Source organism: Stegostoma tigrinum, chromosome 2 (genome assembly GCF_030684315.1).
Source record: "Stegostoma tigrinum isolate sSteTig4 chromosome 2, sSteTig4.hap1, whole genome shotgun sequence".
Classification (NCBI taxonomy): domain Eukaryota; kingdom Metazoa; phylum Chordata; class Chondrichthyes; order Orectolobiformes; family Stegostomatidae; genus Stegostoma; species Stegostoma tigrinum.
In genome coordinates, this window is record NC_081355.1 from 91,124,640 (window position 1) to 91,142,642 (window position 18,003).

Consider the following 18,003-nt stretch of genomic DNA (forward strand, 5'->3'; position numbering starts at 1 on the left):
CATAGAGGCCATTTGTCCCATCAAATCTGCACATAGCCTCCAAAGAACATCCCACCCCGATTCACATTTTTCCCACACCCCCAACCTCATTACCCCCACATTTACCACAGCTAATCAAACTAAACTACACCCTGGACACTGTGGGGCAATTTAACGTAGCTAACCCACCTAACCTGCACATCTTTGGACTGTGGGCGGAAACCCGTGCAGACACAGGGAGAATGTGCAAACTCCACACAGACAGTCACCTGAGGATAGAATTGAACCCGGTCCTTGGTGCACAATTTAAGTCAATGGAATTAGGAAGAAAACCATGCCTGGCAGGGCTCAAATTGAAGGATGGTCATGAGTGTCCAAGGCCAATATCGCCAGGACATCACTGCACCAGTCCCAAAAGCAGTGCCCTCCAACACAAAGTCAGGAGTGTGGATATTTGCTGATGAATACACAGTATTCAATATTAGCTGTTCAGAAAATGAAGCAGACCACAGCTGCAGGCAGCAAAATCTGGGCAGCATTCAAATTTAGGCTGTTAAACAGCAAGTATCATTCACACCAGACATTTTCAGGCAGTGACCATCTCCGACAGGAGCGCATCTAATTACCTTTCTTTAACATTTAATATCATCACCATCACTGAAACCCTAATCCTCAACATGCTATGGGTTGCTACTAACCAGAAATTAAACTGGACCAGATGGGGGCAGACATCACCTCGGAGTCATTTAACATGCTGCCAAATATAAAACAACTGCAGAACAGCCTGAGATAACACGGTGTCGAGCTGGATGAACACAGCAGACCAAGCAGCATCAAAGGAGCAGGAAAGCTGATGTTTCGGGTTTGGACCTTTCTTCAAACAACTTCAAATTGGTATAAGTTAGCTGAAGGATGAATTCATAAAGTGTACTCAGGTTTGTTTCCTTGAACAATCCAAGTTCCAAAGAACAGTCATTTAGAACTTGATATGTTAACTCTGTTTCACTCCGCATAGATGGTGTCAGATCTGCTGTGTTTCTGTAGGATATTCTGACTTAATTTCAGACCTCTTGCATCTGCAGTACTTTGATTTTTTTAAAAATTATGCTTCTCCCTGAGGGGGGGGGGGGGTGAGTCAAAAAGTGGAGGGCATAGGTTTAACATGAGAGGGGAAAGATTTAAAAGCGACCTGAGGGGCAACATTTTCATGCAGAGGGTGGTGCATAGATTGAATGAGCTGCCAGAGGAAGTGGTGGAGGCTGGTACAATTACAACATTTAAAAGGCATCTGGATGCGTATATGAATAGAAAGGGTTTACAGGGATATGGGTCAAATGCTGGCAAATGAGACTGTATTTATCTAGAACATTGGATCGCCATGGATGAGTTAGACCGAAGGGTCTGTTTCCATGCTGTATATTTCTATGACTTTAATTTGCAATTAATCATAGAATAGTCTACTTTAGACCTGGTAATGAGAGAGGATTAATTAGTGATTTCATAAGAAATGATTCTTTTGGTACCAGTGATCCTAACATGATTGAATATCATATTCAATTTGAGAATGAGAAAATTTGTTCCGAAACTAATATATTCAATAAAGTACATGGAATTATATAAAGGCAGAGTTGGCTAAACAGTTTAAAGATAAGGAAATAGAGAATCAGTGCCAGATATTTAAGGAAATATTTCTGAACTCTCAATATTCAATTGGGAAAAATATTATGAGAAGAATGCATGAAAATTAAGAATCTTATCAAACTGAGGGAGAAGATGTACAATGCTGTGAAGATTAATGGTAGCCCAGAACATTGGGAAAATTTTAGAAACCAGTAAGGAATGATTTAAGAAAAAAATGAAGGATGAGAATTTCAGTATGAGAAAATCTAGCAAATATAGAAACAGTTAATGCTTCTACAATTCGTAAGGAAGAGAGCAGCTAAAGTAAGCATTGGTAATTGAGAGTGTAAGACTGATGAGCTAACAATGAAAAACAAGGAAATGGCAAAGATTTTGAACCAATTTTGTATCTATTTTCATAATAGAAGACATAAAATGCATCCCCAAGAATATTAGCATATCAAGGGACCAAAGATTGGGAGCAACTTAAAACAATTACAGCTACTAGGGAGATTCATTTTTTAGAATCCCGGTGCAATGTGATAGAATTTCTTAGAAATTCATGGCGACAAGTTCCATGCACTTACTGGCTGGCATGTAGAGTCTTACAAGAAGCAGCTACAAAGATAGTGGATGCATTGGGTCCATACTTCCAAAAGTTGCTAGATTTGGGAAAGTTCTAGTGGATTGAAAAACTGCAAATATAAATTCACATTCAAGAAAAGAGCTGGAAATGATGGGCCAGTTACCCTAACATCTGACACTGGGAAAATTTTGGAATCTACTATTTAGTAGGAGAACATTTAGAAATTCATAAATAAATCACATTGAGTCAAAGCAGTTTTGCAAAAACCAAACTGTGTTTGATAAGTTCATTCAGAGTTTTTTTCAGGATGTGACAAACAGTCTGGATAAAGGGAAGTCAGTAGATGCAGTGCATTTTGACTTCCAAAAGGCATTCAAAAGGCACTGCATTACTGCATAGGATAAATGTTGATTACATTGCCAATGACATGTTAGCATGGATAAAGAATCAGCTAACTTACAGCAAAGAGTCGGCATAAATGGGTCATTTACAGTCAAGGAAACTCTAACCAGTGGAGTGTGATAGGTACCAGTGCTAAGACTGCAACTATTTCAAGCTAAATTAATCATTTAGATGAATGCACCAATTATATTTTAATCTAAATGTGCTGATGACACAAAGATAGTCAGGAAGGCAAGCTGTCAGCAGATTATGAAGGGCCATGCATTTATCTTCAGGGTAGTTAGAGGTGGTCGGGAAAATTCCTGCCTTTGCACACCTCCCTCAAGAAATATTTGTTCTGAAGGTGGTAAGACAGTTGTTTCTACAGTTTACTTAAGTCTCAGATGTCCTGTTGACCTCTCTACATTGTTGTCATTTAGAACTTCCAGGAATGTCCAACACAAAATGCTTTCAAGCTGAAAGATAAGGGAAAGGAAATCTCAGGAGTGAGACAGTGTGTCTGGCATGGGACACTCTTCTCCAGAAAATTCTGGTCTGTTCCTTATCTATTGACTTAACTCCTGCATCTTCCAATGCCTGGCTTACAATTTTTAGACCAGGACCTCAGATATTCTTAAATGTCTGAGCTTTGATCTGATAGTCCAAATCTTGCATGAAATAACAATTAGGCTATGCATTTTCACATTATATTGCACAAAATTAAAAACTGAACAAATAAGAACAGGATAGCTTTTATAGCTCCTTGAGCCTGCTTCCTCATTCAGTAAAACCATAGCTGATCTTTTACCTCAGTTACACTTCTGTGCCTCATCTTCACATCCCTCAACTCACTTAGAATCACACGATCATACAGTACAGAAGAGGCCTCTCAGCCCATTGAGTCAGTGTATTTTTGGCAATACAATCTACACTAGCCCCACTTTTCTCCACTACGCCCATGGATACAAATGTTATGACATTTCAAGTGCTCATCCATCTACTTTTTAAAAGGTTGTAAGGCCTCCTGCCTCAATTACCATTCTAGGTAGTACATTCCAGAACCCCATCACCCTCTGGGTGAAAACGTTTTTCCGCAAATCATTTCCAAACCTCCAGTCTTTCTCTGTAAAATTATGCCCTCTCGCATAGAGTTTAGGAGCACAGAAGTTATGTTGGAACTGTATAAAATGCTAGTTAGGCCACAGCTACAGCATTGTGTGTAGTTCTGGAAACCATATTGTAGGAGGAACTGATCGCACTTATAATAGGGTGCAGAGGAGATTTACCAGGAAGTTGGAGAGTTGGGCTGAAGAGTTTCAATTATGAAGAAAGCTTTGACAGATTGGGTTTGTTTTCTTTCCGGAAGAGATTGAGAGAGAACATGATTGAGATATATAATTTTGGCAGACGATAGACAGGATAAAGAGGAAGAAATGTTTGCCCTTGATGGAGGGATCAATGACCAATGAGCATAGATTAAAGGTAAGGGACAAAAGATTTACAGGATATGAGGGGAAAACCCTTTTCACCAAAAGGGTGGTGGGAATCTGAAATTCACTGCTTACATGGGTGGCAGAGGCAGAAACCCTCATTATTTTTAAGAAGTATTTAGGTTTGCATCTGGAATGCCAAGGAATACACAGTTATGGGCCAAGTGCTGAAAAACAGAACTAGAATAGAGATAATGGGAACTGTAGATGCCGGAGAATCCGAGATAACAAAGTGTGGAGCTGGATGAACACGGCAGGCCAAGCAGCATCTTAGGAGCACAAAAGCTGACGTTTCAGGCCTAAACCCTTCATCAGAAAAGGGGGATGGGGAGAGGATTGTGAAATAAATACGGAGAGAGGGGGAGGCGGACTGAAGATGGATACAGGAGAAGACAGGTGGAGAGGAGAGTATAGGTAGGGAGGGGATAGGTCAGTCTGGGGAGGACAGACAGGTTAAGGGGACGGGATGAGGTTAGTAGGTAGGAAATGGAGGTGGGGCTTGAGGTGGGAGGAGAGGACAGGTGAGAGGAAGAACAGGTTAGGGAGGTGGGGATGAGCTGGGCTGGTTTTGGGATGCAGTGGGGCAAGGGGAGATTTTGAAGCTTGTGAAAGTCCACATTGATACCATTGGGCTGCAGGGTTCCCAAGCGGAATATGAGTTGCTGTTCCTGCAACCTACAGGTGGCATCATTATAGCACTGCAGGAGGCCCAGGATGGACATGTCGTCTAAGGAATGGGAGGGGGAGTTAAAATGGTTCGAGACTGGGAGGTGCAGTTGTTTATTGCGAACATAGGTGTTCTGCGCCACCATTGTGGTATGACTTTCCACATCAAGCAGATGTTCACCTGCACATCTGCCAATGTGGTGTATTGCATCTGCTGTACCCATTGTGGCTGCCTCTACATTGGGAAACCAAGCAAAGGCTTGGGGACCGCTTTGCAGAACACCTCCGCTCGGTTCACAATAAACAACTGCACCTCCCAGTCTCGAACCATTTTAACCAGCTTTCATCCAGCTCCACACTTTGTTATAATAGAATTAGAATAGTTAGGTTGTTGTTTTTGACCCCACGGACAAGATGGGCCAAAGCACCTTTTACTGTGCTGTATATCTCGATGACTGTATGACTCTTCCAGGGGAACAACTGGTTTCCATTCAGCTTATCTAAGGCCCTCAATTTATCTACCTCTATAAATTCTGCTCCAAATAAAGTATCTTAAGATTATCCAGTCTCTTTTCATAGCTGAAATGCTCCTTCTCAGGCAACAATCTGGTAGATCTCCTTTGTACCCCCTTCAGTGTATTCACATCCTTCCTACAGTGTGGTGACCAAAACTGCACACAGTACTCCAGCTGTGACCTAACCAAAGTTCTCTACAGCTCCGTCATGACCATGCTGCTCTTATAATCCAGGCCACGACTGATAAAGGGAAGTAAACTGTTTGCTTTCTTAAGTACCCTATTAACCTGTCCTGCCACCTTCAGGGATCTATGGACAAGCACCCCAAGATCCTTTTCTTCTGAGCTTCCAAGTGTCTCTGGCATCCAAAAGTCTACTGCCTTATGTCTTGAGTATACACAGAATGTTGGAGTATTCAAGGTATTTTGGTCAGAAAATTCCAAAGGTTGCCAACCCTGAGTTAAGAATGCTTTCTTCATCTCAGTTCAAACTCGCTGCATCCTCTGAGATAATAACCCCTATAAATTCTCCACCTGGGACACTACCTACTGGCATCTACCACGTCAGCCCCTCTAAAAATGTAAATTTCAATCAAATCACTTCTCATTCTTCTAAATGCCAGAACGCACAGGTTCAATCTATTCAATATTTTTTAGCAGCTCTCATCCAAGGGTGCAATCCATTGAATGCTGACTACACATTTATTGTGTGTTAGGAAAAGTGAACAAAATTACGCATAACACTCTATATGTAGCCTAACCAAAGCCATTTTAAAAAAATTTACAGCAAAGCTTATTTACTCTTATACTGATATCACCTTACAATAAAAACTGATACATCTGCCTTCCTAATCACAGTGTAACTTTGTCATTTGCATTCAAGGACACTTAAATTCCCTTCAATAATGATATTGAGTAACTTCTCACTTCATTGAAAATAATTTGCATTCCTAATCTCCTGATCAATTGGATTATTCCATATTTCCTCACATTGCAGTCCAAGTTGTGCTTACCCATTAAATTCATCAAAAAACTTATGCCTTGTTCATTCAAGTGAAAATGTTATTTTTCAACACTGATAAATTTCACATTACTGCCAAAGCACCCTATATTTCATTTAAATGCTTCACATTATAATTCCAGCCTCTTCAACCTGGTTGCTTGAATAAGCATGCTGTGACATGCCCCATTCACGTAGGGCATGTTCTTCTGTAAAGGGTGTGGTGCTGGAATGGATCTCTAATTCCTGGAAGTTACCATATTAAAGTCTAATGTCTGTGAACAGCTGTGAGTAGAATTACTTCAAAACCCAAGCCATAAATGTTTACAGTGGAGATTTTAGCAAAGCTTCCAACTACATTGATGCATTGAGAAGGAGTGTTATTTCAGAATTTCTTAGCATCTGCAGAAGGATGTACAATGCATCGTATCTGGAACAACCTGTAAAGCGAATTCTCCACTCTGTTATTTAAGATAGGTGAGGACTTAAAAGTACTAACGACTGTTCCTTTTCTATTATGAGCACAGTAATTAAAGCAGCTTGGCATCCCCTTTGGCCAAAAACAAAAAGATAGTTTATTGAGAAGGTGTATTTTCCAGTTGAAAGCAATAAAGAATGTAAGCTTGTTTTTCCAAATGATTGAAAAACAGCAGGGAGATACTTCAAGCACTGTATTTCTCCTGACTGCCAACTGTTCATGTCATTCACAAGATAATCCTCTATAATTGCAGAAACGTTCCACATTGCACATTGCACCATTTTTGCAAGAGCATAATTTTTGTGTGAAAATGTGAAACTGCACAAACAATAACATTTAGACATTATAGGACTCAACATGCATTTATCAAGTTTATTGTAGAATACGTAATGGAAAATTCAGTTTTCTATGGAACCAAATTGAGTCTGCATCATGCTATGTCAGATTTGCTGCCACCATTCTCACCAAGTGTAAGGATCAACAGGACTGTCAAGGTCTAACGTATTAGAAGAAAACTATTTTCTGATATAAACTTTTTGGGACTCTTACACTGAGCAGAACTACTCATTGAATGTTAGCAACTAGGTACATTGGTATGATGGACATTGTTACTGAGGTCAAGAAGCAGATCTGGATGTTAGGTCATATTTGCTGAGATCTTAAGCTGTTCTGCTCAATATGGCAAAGTGTTTCAAACTCACATACAAAACACACACATACACACACCTCTGACTCTACAAATTCAGGTCACCTGCAGATTTCATTATTCTTCCAGAATGTGCTCTCTGAAGATATTCACTAGTTGGAAGACAATTGTCTTTCATTTCTTCTTGATAGTTTGAACTCTGTAAGTCCCTTCAAACTGAAAGGTGTTTAATTTTTCCTGCTGAAATGGGCAAATCCCAAATCAAGGACTTCTAATCTGTTGGCTTTCCTTCGAACAGGAAAACTTTCCGGCTGAATTCGGCAATTACATCCTTGTAACGTCTTGAATCATCGATCGTCATTTCTCAGTGATATTTTCCCTGGAATTGTAACACCACATCTTTGATCTATGTCAGCAGATTTTTATTCCCAATCTGTTTGTAGATCTGTGCTGAAATATATAGGTTCCGTAATTTAAAATATTGATTGGTTTGAACATGCTTATTTGCTGTCAGCGATTGCATTATTGATAAAACTGACATTTCTTTCCTCAGTTCTGTATTAAGGACTGTTTCTTGCTCGGCATGATCTCTCTCATTGTCACTGAGGATTCCTTTTGGTGAGAAAAGGGAGTCACCTATTCTGCTTGAACTAGTCTCTTCTGCGTTATCTCAGCATCAACATCAGACCTGAATCTGTCATAACTATTTGCTCATTAAGCAGTGTTGCAGACTGAGTTACATCAGTTAAAAATTTGTTAATTGGCTCAAATGGAGTGAACTGCGCATTTGCTATCTGACTGCTTGTGTTTCCTTGCAAACCTTGTTAAATCGGCCAATCTGAAATCTCTCCAGTGTTAATAGCAGTGGAAAGTAATCCTACTAACCCAGTAATCAGCACAGGTTGCCACTTTGGTGAAAGTATGAAATAAATTTCTTATGCCTTCACAAAACCTCAATTGTTTTTGCTATCTATTTGGCTTGTGCCAGGAGTGCTAAGCCAGAGGGCAGAGGAAGTTTTAAAAACCAACAAAAATAAAATTAAGGGGGAAGAAGATAAACTTTGAAGGTTAACTTTTTGAGTAATGTCAGGAAAAACAGCAAGAGCTTCTTTAAATAAATAAAATGGAAGAGAGAAGTCAAAGTTACCATAAGCCCTAGACAATGATAGTGATGAATAAATAATAGGGAACCAGGAATTGGCAGAGGAGTTGAATACATATGTTGCATCAGTCTTCAGAGTAGAAGACATTAATAGCAATCCTAAATTACAAAATAATCAAGGGGCAAAAAGGAAGAGAGAAAATAAATACCATAAAAAGAATTACGATTAGAGAAAAAGTGGTAGGGAAACTGTGGCTTTAATGAGTCATTCTCACTTTCGTCTTGGTTTTATAAAATCATGAACAGCAGGGTCATTTAAAGAGACGATCCCTATTTCTTTCAAAACGTTTTCCAGGAAAATTCTTACTCCCTGCAGTTTATACAAATGCTTAGTAAGTAAAAATAAATGCTGTCTTTAACACATGTTTATCAAAGGATCTCCTGATTTTTCTATGTGCTTAACAAAATTTCCTAACTTGCTGCTTCCATTAGGTCAAGTCTGTTTATGCATCTAATCTAGTTATATGTCACTTTAATTCTGGCTTTGTGATGTTCCTGGGTCTGTGACCATGAATTAAATTGCTTTTGTAGTACTTGATTTCGCTTGCTGTCACTGAACCTTTGTGGTGCCCATCCACTATCCCGGTGATGTTTAATCTGAGCTGTAACTACTTCCCCAGTCTGAATTATTGTGTCATTTTTAAAAATGTGCCTTGACCATCAGACATTTTAACTGTACTCTCTGACATCCATTCAATCTCCAGCTGAACTCTGTCTCAGGTCTGTTTCTGCACATCACTGCCACATGAGGCAGTATGCACGCGGTTTGGAGTAACTAATTGTCTTTCTCCAGGCAATTCCTAACTTTTCTGTGACAGCCCATCTCTTTCTAGGCCTGAAATGTTTTTATCATTGACTGAAGCTTCTTCTTTGTTGAATCTTGCCACTGTCATGAATTGTCCTGTTAGTAACTGTCTGCACAAACAGGTGACTCAAAGCTGAGTCTGAAGATGCTGGAAAATCTTCACTGCTACCATGTTGCATGATGGTGTTGGACTGGGGTGGACAAGATCAAAAATCACACCTTAAATGCATTGTCTGACCTGGGATGTCACCTCTGGTACACTGAGGAAACTAATAAAACCTTTAGTTTTCTCGGGGCAGTGAAGTGAAAGAAATTCTTGAATTTGCATATTGTCCTTTCTAACTGATTAAAGACTTAGGAGCCATCTTAGGTATGTTCAACACATTTGCATCAGTTCTGTGACCCTTTGATCTTTTGCTTATAAATTCTGCGTCTGACGCCATCTCTCACTGACACCTGAAGGAGGAGTGAGACTCGAAAAGCTTGTGCCTGCAAGTAAACCTGTTGGACCACAACCTGGTGTCATGTGATTTTTGAACATGTTGTATGAGGCAGTGAAATAAAATCCATACCGCTGTTTATTCACCATGTTGTATGTATGGCTAAACTGAATCAGCACCTTACAATGCGGTAGGTTTGCTGCCCACATCCTCTTTAAGTGCAGTGACATACAAGGCCTGCTTGGTCTAGTGTGATAGGGGAAAACTACCTACTGGTCTAACTGGAAGAAGCTCTTATATTTAAAAAGTAGCAGCTTATTGCAAGTTAGCACTAGTTATAAGTTAAATTGATCTGACAGACATTGCCATTTATATCATGAGGAGGACCTGGGATGTTAGGGCTTACTCCTCTAAGATCCTAAAATGTTCTGCTAACATCCGAATGACACATCATAGTGAGTGGTGCTATGACACTCCTCGGTATTAACCCTGTCACTCCCATATACTTTATCTATCTATCTTCAGGCTTTTTCTTCCATTAATATTATACAATTTTGTATATAATGATGTTTGACACTACCTCATTTCTCCTGGAAGACTTGATTTTTAGCGACCATAATTCTGTAAGTTTGAAGTTACTTATGGATAATAGTATAAATGGATAGTGATGAAGGATGCTGTAGGTTGCAGAGAGACATAGATAAGCTGCAGAGCTGGGCTGAGAGGTGGCAAATGGAGTTTAATGCAGACGAGTGTGAGGTGATGCACTTTGGTAGGAGTAACCGGAAGGCAAAGTACAGGGCTAATGGTAAGATTCTTGGTAGTGTAGATGAGCAGAGAGATCTCGGTGTCCATGTACACAGATCCTTGAAAGTTGCCACCCAGGTTGACAGGGCTGTTAAGAAGGCATACAGTGTTTTAGCTTTTATTAATAGAGGGATCGAGTTCCAGAACCAAGAGGTTATGGTGAAGCTGTACAAAACTCTGGTGCGGCCGCACTTGGAGTATGGTGTACAGTTCTGGTCACCGCATTATAAGAAGGATGTGGAAGCTTTGGAAAGGGTGCAGAGGAGATTTACTAGGATGTTGCCTGGTATGGAGGGAAGGTCTTATGAGGAAAGGCTGTGGGGCTTGAGGCTGTTTTCATTAGAGAGAAGAAGGTTGAGAGGTGACTTAATTGAAACATATAAAATAATCAGAGGGTTAGATGGGGTGGATAGGGAGACAGTTTTTCCTAGGATGGTGACGGCAAGCACGAGGGAGCACAGCTTTAAATTGAGGGGTGAAAGATATAGGACAGATGTCAGAGGTTACTCAGAGAATAGTAAGGGAATGGAATGCTTTGCCTGCAACGGTAGTAGATTTGCCAACTTTAGGTACATTTAAGTCGTCATTGGACAAGCACATGGACGTACATGGAATAGTGTAGGTTAGATGGGCTTGAGATCGGTATGACAGGTCGGCACAACATCGAGGGCCAAAGGGCTTGTACTGTGCTGTAATGTTCTATGTTCTATGTAATAGTAGTCCTTGGGTGGAAGTACGAAATTTAAGGAAGGCTAACTATCACAATATTAGGCAGGACTGGGAAACGTAGACTGGGGACAGTTGTGAGAGGGTAAATCCACATCTGGCACCTTGGATCTTTTAAAGGTCAGTTGATTAGAGTTCAGGACTAGCATGTTCCTGTGAAAATGGTGGATAAGAATGGCAAGATTCAGGACCCCTGGAACGACAAGAGAATTCGAGATCTTCGTCAAAAAGTAAAGAGCGCATACATAATGTTTAGGACAGACAAAGCTCTCAAAGAATACAAAGATAGCAGGAAAGAATTCAAAGAAGGAATGAGGAGGGCTAAAGGGAGTCATGAATCATCTTTGGCAAGCAAGGTTACGGAAAACCCCAAGGCATTTTACAAGAAGAAATATATATAAGAAGAAAGAGGGTAGCGAGGGAAAGGGTAGGTTCAATCAAGGACAAAGGAGGGAATTTATGCATTGAGCTGGGGAAGTGGACAAGGTCCTGAATGAATACACAAAGCAGAAGGACATGGTGTCTTCGGAATGGTATGTTAATATTCTGGAACTAGTCAATGTAGAAAAGGAGATGGTGCCAAGTATTTTAAAAAAGCATTAAAGGTAGACAAGACCCCAGGATCTGATGGGATCTAGCCCAGAATGCTGAGGAAGGCAGATGAGGAAATTGCTAGTGCCGTGTATGAAACCTTTGTATCCTCTTTAGTCACAGGAGAGGTCCCAGAGGACTGGAAAATACCCACCATTGTTCATTTGTTTATGAATGGTAAAGGTTTATCCTGGAAATTACAGACCATTGAGCCCTACATCTGGAAACAACTGGAGAAGATTCCTAGGGTAGGATTTATTTGCATTTGTAAAAATATGTACGTATTAGCAATAGCAGCACGACTTTGTGCAGGGAAGGCTGTGTCTTGCAAACTTGATTGAGTTTTTTTGAGGAGCCGGCAAAGATGACTGAGGGCAGGATGGTGGCTGTGATAATGGGAACTGCAGATGCTGGAGAATCCAAGATAATAAAATGTGAGGCTGGATGAACACAGCAGGCCCAGCAGCATCTCAGGAGCACAAAAGCTTGGTGGCAGGATGGTGGCTGTTGTTTATATGGATTTTAGCAAAGTCTTCAACAAGGTCTGTCACAACAGGCTGATACAAAAGATGAAGTTACACGAGATCTATGGTGAGATAGTAAGACGGACACAGAACTGGCTTGGTCATAGAAGACAGACAGTAGCAGTGGAAGGATGCTTTTCTGACTGGAGATCAGTGACCAGTGTGTTCAGCTGGGATCAGTGTTAGGAACCCTGTTGTTTCTAATATTGACAAATGATTTGGAAGAGCATGTAGTTGGTCTAATTAGAAAGTTTGTGGATCACACAAGACTGGGTGAGCTGCAGATAGTGAGCAGAGTTGCCAGAAGCTACATCTAGATTTGGAAGTGCTGGAGACATGGGCTGAGAAATAGCAGATGGAATTTACTCCAGACAAATTGAGGTGATGCATTTTGGAAGATCAAACGCAGGAGGAAAATAAAAAGTGAATGTTAGAACTGTTAGAAGCATCAACATACAGTGGGATCCAGGCATACAGATCCACAGTTCCCTGAAAGTGGCAAAATAAGTGGATAAGGTGGTCAAGAAGGCAGAGTACACAATTGCCTTCATCGGTCAGGGCATAGAGCATAAAAATTGGCAAGATTGTTAAAGCTGCATAGAATTTTAATTAGGACACATTTGGAATATCATGTATGGTTCTGGTTTTTACATTCTAAAGCAGATGCACAGGCTTTGGAGAGGAATGGAATTAGTTTACCAGGAGGCTGACTGGTTTGGAAGGTATTAGCTATGAGGAGAGATTGGACAAACATGGTTATTTTCATTTGAATGTCAAAGGATGAATGGTGACCTCATAGAAGTTTACAAAATTAAGAGAGGCACAGATAAAATGGATAGTGGAATCTTTTCTCAGAGTAGAAGTGTCAATTAGTAGGCGATATAGGTTTATATTAAAAGGGGGCAAGTTTAAAGTAGATGCGAGAGGCAAGTGTTTTTTTTAAAACACAGAGGGTGGTAAGTCTCTGCAATGCACTGCCGGAGTTGGTGATGCAAGTGGATACAGTACCTACATTTAAGAGACAGTTTGACACATGCATGAATAGGCAGGGAATGGAGGGATACGGATTGTGCAGAGGAAGAAGTTTTTTTTAACATTACAAAGGCATCATTTGGTCGGCACAATCTTGGTTAGCTGAAGGGTCTGTTCCTGTACTGTACTATTCTTTGTCTGAATTTGTAGAACAGCAAGAAACAATCTGCAGGTTTAACTATTGTCTCAGAACATATTCTTTTCAGATTTGGAAGACTGGTAAATTTGCTTGGTGGTAGATCCCTGTTTTTTGTTTTCTTCCTGATTGTTTTGTGGTCTGTAGGTCCCTTCAAGCTGGAGGATCTTTAATTTCCTGAATTTTCTTTCTCGAAGACAGTTTCACTGGTAAGCCAGGCAACTGCAATTTGCAATTCCTCCAAGATCCTAGGCTGTTCTACTCAAAAAACATTGTCAGTGTCCATAAATGCCACATCGGTATTGATACTTTCAGACTCATGCAGAAGTGATAATACAATAAATGCGTTAAGTGTATCAGAAAGTCACAAAGGAGCCTATCAGTGACTCCTTAGGCACTTTCCACGCAAGTTTGCTATGCTGAAAATGTTGGGAACCTCTGAATATAGTTTGGTCTGGCCTGCCAAAGTTTATAAATCCCTTCAAAAGCTTCCACCCTCCTGCAAAAATTCTATCCCCTACTCCCAATTCCTCCGCCGCCGCCGCCGCATCTGCTCCCAGGATGAGGCATTCCACTCCCGCACATCCCAGATGTCCATGTTCTTCAAGGACCGCAACTTTCCCCCTGCAGTGGCCGAGAACGCCCTTGACCGCGTCTCTCGCATTTCTGGCAACACATCCCTCACACCCCGCCCCCGTCACAAACACCCTAAGAGGATCCCCCTCGTTCTCACACACCACCCCACCAACCTCTGGATACAACGCATCATCCTCTGACACTTCCGCCATCTACAATCCGACCCCACCACCCAAGACATTTTTCCATCCCCACGCTTGTCTGCCTTCCGGAGAGACCACTCTCTCCGTGACTCCCTTGTCCACTCCACACTCCCCTCCAACCCCACCACACCCGGCACCTTCCCCTGCAACCGCAGGAAGTGCTACACTTGCCCCCACACCTCCTCCCTGACCCCCATCCCGGGCCCCAAGATGACCTTCCATATTAAGCAGATGTTCACCTGCACATCTGCCAATGTGGTATACTGTATCCACTGTACGCAGCGTAGTTAACTGTACATTGGGGAAACCAAGTGGAGGCTTGGGGACCGCTTTGCAGAAAACCTCCGCTCGGTTCGCAACAAACAACTGCACCTCCCAGTCGCGAACCATTATAACTCCCCCTCCCATTCCTCAGACGACACGTCCATCGTGGGCCTCCTGCAGTGCCACAATGATGCCACCCGAAGGTTGCAGGAACAGCAACTCATATTCCGCTTGGGAACCCTGCAGCCCAATGGTATCAATGTGGACTTCACAAACTTCAAAATCTCCCCTTCCCCCACTGCATCCCAAAACCAGCCCAGCTTGTTCCCGCCTCCCTAACCTGTTCTTCGTCTCACCTATCCCCTCCTCCCACCTCAAGCCCCACCTCCATTTGCAACCTACTAACCTCATCCTGCCTCCTTGACCTGTCTGTCATCCCTGGACTCACCTATCCCCTCCCTACCTCCCCAACTATACTCTCCTCTCCACCTATCTTCTTTTCTGTCCATCTTCGGTCCGTCTCCCCTTCTCTCCCTATTTATTCCAGAACCCTCTCCCCATCCCCCTCTCTGATGAAGGGTCTAGGCCTGAATCATCAGCTTTTGTGCTCCTGAGATACTGCTTGGCCTGCTGTGTTCATCCAGCTTCACACTTTGTTACCTTCTAAAGCTTTACTGACTTCCGGACTCACCTTCAAAACTTTCTCCCTCTCTCCATATTCCAAAAGTCCCTTCAGTATTACTAATGGTAGCTAATCACAAAGCCAGTGCAATGTGCCCAGATTGATGGACCACATTTTGAATGCAGCCTAATCATTGGAACCGGTCCACGGTCCTCAGAACATTCTTGTCAGTGTTTCTAAAACCTTGGAACTCCTTTCCCAGTGCTCTCATACTTTTGAACCCTAACTCAATATAAGTTGATGTTGGGCCTGGTCATTCCAGAAATACCCCCGACTGCTGTTATGGTATCACAGCTTACGTCACTTAGAAAATATATTAATATAGGAGTATTATTCCAACTCGATTAGTAAAGCCATTGATACCAATACTTTCTGTGCCATTACTTTTGTCATGTTTGACCAGTTAATAATGTAACTGGTACCTAGCCTGATTTGGAAATATAGTAGTTAACAATTCTTTCTCACATTGACCTGCAATGTCACCTCACCAACAGGACTGCTTATATTTCAAGTTAGAGTAAAATGCTGTCTGACAAGTTGTGAATAAAGCAGCATTCCACCAAATCTTCTGTATCAAATTATCTATCTTTATGCGGTACACTGAAACAAAGCTGGTTTATGCTGGAGCAATTGCCAACATATTCTAGTAATTACAAAGTCACAAACTGCCTTTTAGCCAGTAAACAGTATGGCGTGAGAGTTTCGAATATGCGCTAAATATGCCCTTAACTGTACATTGCAGGAATTTGTTTACGTTCAAAGGATTTGCAAGATATATAGCAAGAAATACTGAAAGTGTTAATTGATATGGTCTATAAAATTCTGTCACATGAAATAGACCTTTACTTCTGTACAATTTAAGAGAGATTTCATATAAATATGAATTCTGTCACTTCCTCAGAACTGACAGTATCTAGGAAAATGTCTCCATTAGTAACTATTACCCTCCCAACCAGATCAATATCCATTCCTCTGTCTGTCCAACTGTTTTCTCTCTTTGGATTCTATGGCCACCTATCATTTATTCCCTACCCCCTCCTCCCAACCTATCTCCTGCATTTAAGCCAACACTTTCCTAGCTACCATTAGTTTTGAGGCAGGGTCACTCAGCCCCATAATGTTAACTCTGATTTCGCTCCACAGATGCTGCCAGACCTGCAGAGCTTTTCCAGCAATTTCTGCTTGAAATTCTCATTTACGCCATCTACAGTTCTTTTGCTTATCATTCAGCAAAATATACAGCCTGATCAGTGAGAGGAAGGGAACACCAATGACAGGAGGCTATAGACAAACATCTATGGGCTTCAGTTCTTTACACTGGAAGAGAGCACCAATCTCTGATGTCAGAAATGCTGGGGTAAATCAGTGAATTGAATTGAATGGGGGTGCAGGCTGCCAGACAGATGGGGATGTAGCTGGGCTGGGCTAAGATGAGAGTTGGATGGTGTCAATGGCTTCCTCATGTTGGGCATGTCTGGAACTAAGGGTCACAGTCTAAGAATAAAGGATAAGCCATTCAGGACTGAGATGAAGAAGAATTTCTTCACTCATAAAAGTTGTGACCCTGTGTAATTCTCTACCACTGAAAGCTGCTGGAGTCAGCTCATTAGACATATTCAAGGAGCTGGACAGTGCCCTTGCAGCTAAAGGGATCAAGTGGTGTAGAAAGAAAGTGGGAGTGGGATACTGAAATTGTATGATCAGCCATGGTCACATTGAAAGGTGGTACAAATTTATAGGGTTGAATGGTCTATTCCTGTGTTTCTACATTTGAAGGGAGCCTGGGTAAAGCTCTCCTGCTGTTCTCAGGAATAAGAAATAGTAAGACTCACCTTGAGAACCTAGTAGGTCCCCCTTTGATCGCCTCCTGGGAATCCTACAGCTTGGGTGTTCCCCTTACACATTATTAAATTTAAAGACACGTGTCATTGTTGTTTCAGAGACAGCAGGAACTGCAGATGCTGGAGAATCTGAGAATAACAAGGTTCAGAGCTGGATGAACACAGCAGGCCAAGCAGCATCAGAGGAGCAGGAAGGCGGACGTTTCAGGCCTAGATCCTTCTTCAGAAATTTCCCGAAATGTCCGCCTTCTTGCTCCTCTGATGCTGCTTGGCCTGCTGTGTTCATCCAGCTCTGCACCTTGTTATCTCTGTCATTGTTATTATCAGATCATGTTTTTGATACATTAATTAGGCTGCTGTGTGTTATTTGTGGGAGAATAGTTCCTGACCGGATTTCTGCAGTTTACAATTTGAAGGGAAAGGAGTGCTTGATGCTATTGTTTGAATCCAAACTCTACGCTGCCAGTTACTGAGGGTACTGATGACTATAATCAAGGCCATGGATTCTGATGCTTTACATAATTGTTCAATCTACTTCAGTTACTTATCAGTTTGTGCCGTTGAAATAAAAAAGAAAGCATTTGATTTTTAGTTTTGTGTTAAGTTGTTAAATATTGGTAGCCATTATTGAGAAACTTTTGGAAATTTTTCAAATCCAACATCTGAATTGTACATCTAATAAACTATAATTTAATTTTACTTTCTGTAAATGTGATGCCCTTGATTGTGTATTAGTTTTGAAATGAAGAATGTTGTATGTAAGATATTGTTTCTGTGAGTTAGTGATAAATATCTCCAGATTTCTGGTGTTAAAACAGTCTGATTTTGCCAAATTACTGTTTTAGCATGTAAT

At 41.3% G+C, this 18,003-nt stretch overlaps 1 protein-coding gene across 1 annotated transcript in view; it reads right to left on the reverse strand.

The window, feature by feature from the left end:
- LOC125448293 (band 4.1-like protein 4B) overlaps positions 1 to 18,003 on the reverse strand; it is a 289,715-nt gene that overhangs the window by 57,027 nt on the left and 214,685 nt on the right. The gene's annotated exons all lie outside the window — the stretch shown is intronic.